We start from the raw sequence: 9,491 nt of genomic DNA, 5'->3' as shown, positions 1-9,491 counted from the left end.
CCTCAAAGGAGTACTTCCAGGGGCAAGGGGAGGGACTTCTGGTTAGGGATAGGATTTCCAGTCCCAAGATGGCAATCAGGGGGCAGGGATACCCTTGCAGCCCTCAACAGCTCACCAAGAGCTGTTAAGCAGTCCTCCAGCCAAAATAATTCCCTGCCCCTTCCCTACTCTCTGTCCTCTGTCAGGCTATCTCTCTTCCTTCCCTAGAAATACACTTTCTCTTCCAAGCTGCCTGTAGTGGGGCCAGGAACTCATGCCAGCCCTGCTGGCCCTGGACAAAGGCTGCTGGAGGGGGAGCTACCCACACCAGCAGACCAGCAGCTGCTGTTGCCTCTGGATGAGCCCCCCACCCGCCGGGCTTGCCACAGTGTGTGTATCTGTGGAGGAACAGCCAGAAGCTGGGGTGCTGGCCACCTGTCCCCAGGCCCTACCTCCTAGGTGCCCCCACCCTACAGCCACCCTTCCCAGGAAGGCATACACATAGGCCACTTTCTATATAGTTTGCACAGGGAAGAGAGTGTTTTATTGTTGGTGGGTGGGTGGGGTGGGTAGTGGAGGGGCTCTGGTGTTGGGGAGGGAGGAGGGATTGGCTCTGGTGTTGAGGAGGGAGAGTGGAGCAGGGGTCTGTTTGTTGTGAGATCAATAAAGTGTTTTCCTGAGAACTGTCTGCAGTGAACATGGTGCTGGGGGAGGGCAGTGGGGTGGGGGGGTCCATGGGTGGCTGTCCAAGAAGGCTACAGTGGGGAGTGCAGGAGAAGGTGGTCGGCCAGTGCCTCTTGCACTCAGTGCCCTGGCTCCCGCTGGCAGGTGTGTAGTTCACCTGGGGCCTCGGTGGCGGGGGCCCCCTGGGGCCAGCAGAGCCAGCACCATGGCCAGCAGGGCACTGGATGTTGCTGCCAGGGGCAGGGGCTGGAGCAGCCATAGTGCAGGAAGGCAGGCTGTGGCAGGAGAACCACCGCATACTGGCCCCAGCCTCTGCATGCTGCTCCCGGCCAGAAAAGCAGCTGGCCAAGGAGCAGGGAGTGGGGCTACCTTTTAAAGATGGCTTCTGGCTGCTGGCAGGTGTGTCCAGAGCCTCGAGCTCCCCATAATGGCAGCCAGGGCCCATTGCAGGGCCACAGGAAGCAGGAGCAGTTTGCTACTAGAAGCAGCAAATCTGTTCCCATGTCCCTGCATGTGTAGATGCCTGCCCAGGAGCATTTACTCATGAGTAATTTACTTGCAAGTAAAATGGTCCCAGATCAAATGCATGTGTAGATGCACACTTTGTCTCCCAAGCTTGTTCTGCTTAGGTTGCATCACCACCCTCTTATAAGTGCTCCTAGTGCCAGAGAAAGCAGTTGGGGCCATTTCTAGTCACTGCCTTATAAGGTGGTTGACCCAAAATGCAGGTTTGTTCCACCACTGTCAGTTGATCTCAATGCTAGAGATATTTGTGGGAACTTGCTTTGCCATCTGTATCAGCTCAGTGTTTGGTGTAAACTGAGAACTATTCAAGGCACAACAGTTTGTTTTACAGACAGCAGCCTGCTGGACATATGTCCATGGAACAGTTTTATTTCCCTGTCTCCCTGAAAACACATATACTTTGTTGGTCTGCTCATATGGCAGAAACAACACAGCTGTGATCCTTTTGGTTGGGTGTGGGTAACAGTTATTTGGGCAGCCTTCTCTGTTTAAAGCAAACATTTGGCTCTATCATATATCTAATTTGCTTTCTTGAGGAATGAATGATCTACTTGAAATGCATTACACTGGGGCAAGACTTTGTGCTCCTTCTGAGGAGATTGGCGTGAAAGCTTCCTAAGGTAGGAGACGACAAATTGGCTCACCCTCACAGTTCCTTCTGTCTCAGTCTGCAGTATTCCTTGATTCTGTAGAGTTTGGTCTGTAGTGGCAGCTTCTTCAGCTACTTATTAACTGCAGCACAGAAGAACAGTGTTGTCTGATATGGAGGTATTCATTTTGATGCTAATGGAAAGTTTCCTGTTTTCTTCTTGAAGTTTGTTTTCTTGAGTCTAGATGGGTTACATCTGCAGCATCAATCGCTGCCTTAGACAAAACACATCTTCAGGAGTTACCTTAGATGATACCAGCTCTCTTCTCCGTGTATAAACTAACCTTACGTCTTCTGCTTGAAATGCGATACATTGTTCAGGACATGTTCCAAAAGAGGAAATACAGCAGCATTTCACTACCTTTTAAGTAACAAGCAACACACTTGTCTTGCTTCTAAACTTCAGAACTACTATCAAAACATGCAAACAGTGATCCCCATGACTAACTGCATCTTACTACATCATAACCAGAAGGAAGCATAATATCCTGCTTGCCATCAGACAACTTTGAGGTAAATAGACTGCTCTAACTTTTATCTGAGCCTAATTTGCACAAAATGAACATTTCCAACCAGGAGATCTTACAACACCTTTCAGCTCTCCTGTGCAATAAGAATTTTCATTTCTGCATAGGAGAAATTTTACAATCTTTGCACTCTCCTGTGCCTGAAGAAGAGTGCAAGTGCCTAAAAGCTTGTAAATAAAGAGTTATTATTATTATTTTTTCAAATATCTAGTTGGTCTAATAAAAGATATCGCCTCTACCAAGAGTTCGAATTCTTTTTGCCTGCAGACCAACATGTCTACAACCTGTATCTCTTCTTATTAGTCTGATTAAGTGTTTCAATTATATGGTTTCTGGGACAACTTGTCTACATAACACTACTTTTGATACTGGTGATAGCCAAATTTTGGTCTATCAGCAGTAGAAGATATCTTGCTAGCATGTCTTTCACTGACTTGGGACTGGCTTTGACTGTGGCAACAATAAGGCATGACTGGAAGGCAAGCTAGAGAAAGTGACACTTTTCTCTGCTTAAGACAGAGTTGTTCTTGCCAACATTGGTGCTGGCTGCATCAGAAGAGATTGCAGTTGTATCTGCCCATAGAATGTTGTCATCCATGAAAATGGAGTTCAGCTTTGAAAACAGATTTTCTGCATTGGTATGTTCTCTGAGATGCTTGGTACGCGGGGCTCAGGATCAGCAGCTGATCATCAATTGTAATGACACATCACAGCACGCAAACTACGTTTTGGGTATAAAATCATGATGTTACAACATCCAAGTGTGTGTCAGGATACAAATGTAGTAAGTGGTAACTGTTCCCTCTGAGCCAGGGACAGACAAGGTTCTGTCATTGGCAGCCCTGTGTAAATCAAAATTGTAGATGAGAGTCACAGTAGCACTTAGGAGTGGTGAGTCAAAGTCCAGTGGGACAATAAAAGTCCCTGCTGTGCCTGTAGCTACTTAGCAAGATCCAGTGAAGCAGACTGCCAGGAGGTGGGGGTCAGCCTTTGGAACAATAAACCTCTGTTCAGACAAACAAGTGTTCTGGCAAGTCAGTTCAGTGAGGCTTAAACTGCTAATTCAGGAAGGCCCCAAGCACTATCCTGACACTGACCAACTGCCTCCTTGTGGTACCTTCACAGGCCACAGCCCATCTCTAGCCACAGAACGCTTCTGAACTGCAGTCAGTCACTTGCTGTAGACGCTTCAGCATCAAACCTGAGTCTGGAGAAGTGGGACACATCTGCTTAAAGGTTGCAGGGAGGCTGAATCAACTGCTGGTGTAGATTTGACAGTATAAAGTGATTGGATCCTTTACTGGCAGGCCCTGCTTTACTCTGGACCTGACCTGAGGGTGGTAGGGAGAGAACAGCCCCTGAGTGGATGTTCTCTGAAGTTGATAGATCTCTTAGGATTTGCTTGGAAACAGTCTCCCCTGGTAGCTCTGCATTTAAGAATGAAAGAAAAACCATTTTGAATAGGCACTGATTATTGGAGTATTTTCTACCCAGGAGATGCAATACACAAACGTTGTGTTGATCAAGTGAAACACAAGTCTTTTCAGAGAAGACTCAGGTCAATACAGACATTTCACAAGAGCCTTATCAGGCACATGTGGTGGGATTGATGCAGTATGATAATTTAACGCCATGGTTCTCAACCTTTTTAGATTCAAGGCGCCCCTTGAATGGGACGTGGATGGAATTTCTCCTATCTGAAGGGTGAATAGATGATTAGTGGAGTCCCTGATCCAAAGGAAGAAATGACTATTCCTGTGTCATTAAATTATCAACTAACCATGTAATGTATGCATTAGCAGGCAGTAGACTAAAGAAAACACTTGATTATTTCTCCATAAGTTTATGTTGATTTGGGTCTATCTCAGGATTTTCAGTTTCCTGTGGTGCTTATTCCTGCAGTGTAACATATTTCCCTATGCTTGTCTCCCTGTCTCACTGCACTTCTTGGTCTCTTTAAACCATTATCATAGAAGTAGGGTCAGAAGGGACCTTGTAGATCTTCAAGTCCAACCCCCTGCCTGGGCAGGAGGAAAACTGGGCTCAAATGATCCCAGCCAGGTAGGCATCGAGCTGCTTCTTGAAGACCCCCAGGGTAGGAGCCAGCACCACTTCCCTTGGAAGTTGGTTCCAGATCCTAGCCGCCCTGACTGTGAAGTAGTTCTTACAGATGTCTAATCTAAACCTACTCTCCAACAACTTGTGGGCATTATTCCTTGTTATCCCGGGGGGTGCTAGGGGAAACAAGGTCTCCCCCAAACCCTTCTGGTCCCCCCTAGTGAGTTTATAGACGGTCACCAGGTGCCCCCCCCAGCCTTCTCTTGTGAAGGCTGAACAGGTTCAGGTCCCGTAGCCTCTCATTGTAGGGTCTGCCCTGCTGTCCCCATTAGACTAAAGGCACCCTTGAAAAAGGCCAGGTCTTAACTTTCACTCATCTCTCCCCACTGTTCACCAGCCTCTGGCCTCCTGCCCTCAAAGTGTTCCACCTTTTCATTCACTCAAAGGGCTTATTCCAGAAAATCTCTTCTCCTAGGGCTGATCACTAGGGCTACACGAGGCGTCGGACCGTGCTTCAGATCTGGAGAAGATTCGGACACTTTGGACGCCGAAGAAGCATGTCCAGATCAAAGCAATGGCTTCTTTAGGCTTTCCAAAGCAGTTCAGAGCTTCCAAACTGCTTTGGAAAAGCTTCGAAGCCACTTTGGAGATCTGGCCATAGGGTATAATGGGGAATCAATGAAATAGCTATAGCTTTGTTGCTTTTGTCTGGTTTGGATAGAACTTGCAGGCGTGATAGCCTCTGCTGAGAGCATGAAGCCTGCCAGGTTTCAAGAAGATAGGTTCAGGGATTTGGGGGAAACTGCACCCCAAATTCTTGAAAGCAAAACTCATGTCACGTATATGTGTTACACCACTGGGGGGGGGGGGGGGGGGTGAAAACTGCAGGGATGGTAGAGTTTCAAGGAGATAGGTACAGGGGTTTGGGGGGAACTGCACCTCAAGCTGCTGACAGGCAAAACCAGTGACATAGATGACCCTGTGTGTGTTAAGGCACAGCAGGCTGAAAACAAAAGAGGTGGTGGCCCCTGATGAGGCCACAAAGCCTGCCAAGTTTCAAGGAGCTAGGTGCAGGAGTTTGGGAGAAACTGCACCTTAAGTTGCAGATGATCAAACTCATGACATGGGTGGCACTGTGTGTGTTAAGGAGCAGCAGGGTGACAGCTGCAGGGATGGTAGCCCCTGCTGAGGCCAGGAAGCCTGCCAGCTGTCAAGAAGAAAGATGCAGGGGTTCTGGGGCCCTGCACCTCTAGCTGATGACAGACAAAACTCGTATCATGGGTTCTTGCGCAACTGTGTCTGTCTTGGAGCACAGGGTGGGAGGTGGGGGGACTACTGCAGGCCTGGCTGCTAAGATACTGTGTTAACAGTTACCAATCAATCATGATTGACTCAGGGACTAGCTCAATACACAGTACCTAGCTAATGTAACCAGTTAATTAGCAAGGATTATCACCTACAAAACCACAGACTAAGGAGAGGAAATAATCAATACAGACAATCAACTGCCCCAAGACAGAGACAGTCAGTTGCACAAGCACCCATGTCACGAGTTTTGTCTGTCTGCAGCTAGGGGTGCAGGGCCCCAGAAGCCCCCTGCACCGATCTCCTCGACAGCTGACAGGCTTTGTGGTCACAGCAGGGTTTAGCAGGCCTGCAGCTTTCACCCGGCTGCACCTTAACAAACACAGGGTCGTCTATGTCACAAGTTTTGCCTGTCAGCAGCTTGAGGTACAGTTCCCCCCAAGTCCCTGCACCTATCTTCTTGAAACTTGGCAGGCTTTGTGACCTCAGCAGGGGCCACCCCTGGCGTTTTCACGCCCCTGTGGTACATGTCACATACACGTGACATGAGTTTTGCTTTCAATAATTTGGGGTGCAGTTCCCCCCAAACCCCTGCACCTATCTTTTTGAAACTTGGCAAGATTCATGCTCTCAGCAGAGGCTACCACACCTGCAAGTTTCATCAAAATCAGACAAAAAAAAAATTTATAGATATTTCATTGATTCCCTATTATACCCTATGGCCGGATCGCCGAAGCAGCTCCGAAGCTTTGGAGCCTCTTCGGCCGAATCAAAGCGGGAGACCAATCCGGAGCTCCAGATCAGATTGCTGGCATCTGAAGCGGACGGATCAAAAGCCAAATCGAATAGCTGCCTATTCACACAGGCCTACTGATCCCCCCTGTGAGTGCTCATGTAACCCACTCCTGTTTGATCCTCACCCACAACAGGTGATTATCATTACTCTCCTAAAACAGTGTTCCTCACCAGGATCATCTCAAACACTTAACCCTAGTGCTCTGCACACCCCCAGTGACCCATCCCCAGCTTACTCTTTTCCTGCTAACTTTGGTCATTGGTCTCTGTGGATTTGCTGCCACCTTGTGGTTCCTATCAGCAGTGATACTATATGAAGTCTTATTTTAAAAAGAGCCAGACTTGATGGGTTCTGATCTCTCTTTCATTTTCAGATTTGAAAAGGGCAGTTCTGCAATGAAAGAGTGACAGCCACTAAAATGTCCCTGGGAGCCCATGAAATAAACAGTGCAGTGCAATGGGGCAACACAACACGTTTTGGAATGTTTTGACACAAGAGGATGTGTTGCAATTTCAACACCACCGCATCCCAGACACGCAAATGAGTGGTGGTGCTTAAACCAGGTGATGAGCCCAGCTGTTGCTGCACTGTAAGTAGCTCAGTCTTATGAACAGTCAGCACAATGTGTACAGATCCAGAAGTATTTTGCATCTGCAGTCCACCCCACTGGCTACCTCTCCTAGGTCAGCAGCAGCTGCAGCAGTGAATGCACCTCCCTGGGATTGTGAGTCCACATGGTGAAGGATTTGCATTGAGGATTCCCCTATGATTTCCTCTGTGACAGGGGTCGAGTTTGATGAGCATCTTCATGTATGGGTGGTTGCCTAGGAATCTTGATCCTCTAAGGTAGATTTGCAATACCTGCAGCCTCCAGCAAGGCAAAGAAGGATGGTTTCTACCCTGCCTCTACAGCTCAAACAGGTCCTAAATGATGGAATGTACCCCAGGCAATCACATTATGGGAAGTATACTGATATCACAAGGTGCTATCACAATGGAGGCTGCCCACTACTGTATGTGCCCACGCCAGGGGCCGTCTTTGTACCAGTCTTTCAGACATTCATATAAAGCCCCTTCTTCTCTCTTGGAGCTGAAGACGCATGTTTTCTTCTACTTGTTTAGCTGGGTCATTCCCTGGAGAATCCTTGTTTTGAGTGCCAAAAAATAGCACAGGCCTCTGATTCCATGAGACTCCCTCATGGCTACAGAAGCCCTGTCTGAAAGGCCCTTGCAGGAAAGGCAGCTGGAGCCAATGACACCAGCCAAAAGAGAGTCTCCCTGGCTTCAGGGAGAGCAGAGCTTCCCTACTGTACTGCAGGGTGACAGACTGGGAGCCCTGACACATTCCTGTGTTGAAATGGATGTTAAAGTGGGATAGAGATGGCTCTGAAATCCCAACCCACACATACTACTGGATCACAAACAGCACTGTTCTCTGGCACCACAACAAATGCCACAGGGTCCAAGACATCATCCCCAGCAGCAACTGGAACCAGTGCCTGGAAATTTCAGGATGCTTCTTCAAATGGGCTCTTGTCCTCCCTGCCAGGGGTGGGTCCTAAGGTCCTATCTGAGTACCTTGGCATGTTACTTTTGGGTGTCAGCTGGAGCTGTGAAGGCTTATGGGCTTGAAAGTGCCTGGAGTGGCTCCTCCCATTGAACAGCTTGATCTGTAAATGGGAGCAGCTGTAAATGGGAAGCCCTAGAGCAAAGAGCATGAACTTCCCTTCAGAAGGCCTCAACAGGTCTGAGGGGAACCCAGACTCTGAGGTTTCCTCTCTCAGCCTCTGTACCAGCTCCCCAGCATAGCCTGTTAGTTATTACCACTCAGTTTCCTAGCTGGCAACAAGCACTGGTATAAGTTTGTGGCAACACCTGGAGCTGAAATCCATCACATTCACCCAGCAAATACCGGTTTTGTGGGAACTGCTTTCACTTCTTATGAAGCAGGCCTAGATCGCCTTACAGCTTCAACTACTAGAAGATCCTCTTAGGCCGTCACCCTTAGCACTGCCTGGCAGCAACGCATAGCATAAAACGGTGCAAATTGTGCACAGCTGGCTTCACCAACTGGCACATTCTGTGGGTAAGAAGATTTTCCCCTTATATACAGAGCCATTGATAGACCAAATCACGAATTGCCTGGTGGAGTCAGGGTCAGAAGGCATTTAGTTGCTGTCACTATAGAGACTGAGAGCAACAAGAGGGGCTTTGCCAAGTATTAAATGTCCTTAGAGCCAGCATTGAAAATAAACATTGTGCCATTAGTGGGCATTGCAGGTCATGTGTGCACAAACAAGTTCACCTGGGATGGCTAAGTCTGGGACCAGCCCTGGTCCCACCCTGGTAGCGTCACTCTGGTAGTTGCTCCGTCCTGTCAGTGTGAAAGTGCGGAGGTGTTGGGATGCCCATAGCTGGTCATTAAATGCAAGCAGGGTCCCTCCCCCAGTTCTGTCTGGAAAAAGGGTGGGCAATGCTACAGTGGCCTAAGTGAGGACACCGGGAACTCAAGGCTTTGCCTCTCATTGACTATGGCTCCTTCCTCTCAGGCATGACAAAAAGCGCCAGTCACTGGCTGCCTTTTCCCGTATTTAACTGCACTTTTTAATCTCACTTTGCCTTTAAATTCCCACTTCCATGTTTTGCAGTGATGGTCCCCCAGCAGCTGTGTTGGAAATGAGTGTGGTCCTCACTAAGTGTTAACCTGCACAAGCATCTAACAAGGGGGCTTTCTCATCTCGGTTTCAGTCTGATGCTTTCCCTGCTATCTTTAAGCCACCTTTGCATCTGACTAGAAGCTTGGCAAAACGGTAGCAGTTGGGTTCCCACATGGCCTGGAGAGAGCCATGGCAGCTAAAGAGCACTAAGCGTTCCCAGTAGCACAGTCACTGTTAGGAAATGTGTGCTGGCCAGACCAGGGTTCTGCTTCCTTCTGTATGGGAAGATGCAGGTGGAAGGGCTTTCCTGG

This window comes from Alligator sinensis, unplaced genomic scaffold (genome assembly GCF_000455745.1).
Source record: "Alligator sinensis unplaced genomic scaffold, ASM45574v1 scaffold619_1, whole genome shotgun sequence".
In the NCBI taxonomy this organism is placed as follows: domain Eukaryota; kingdom Metazoa; phylum Chordata; order Crocodylia; family Alligatoridae; genus Alligator; species Alligator sinensis.
Note: the sequence above shows the minus strand (reverse complement) of the source record.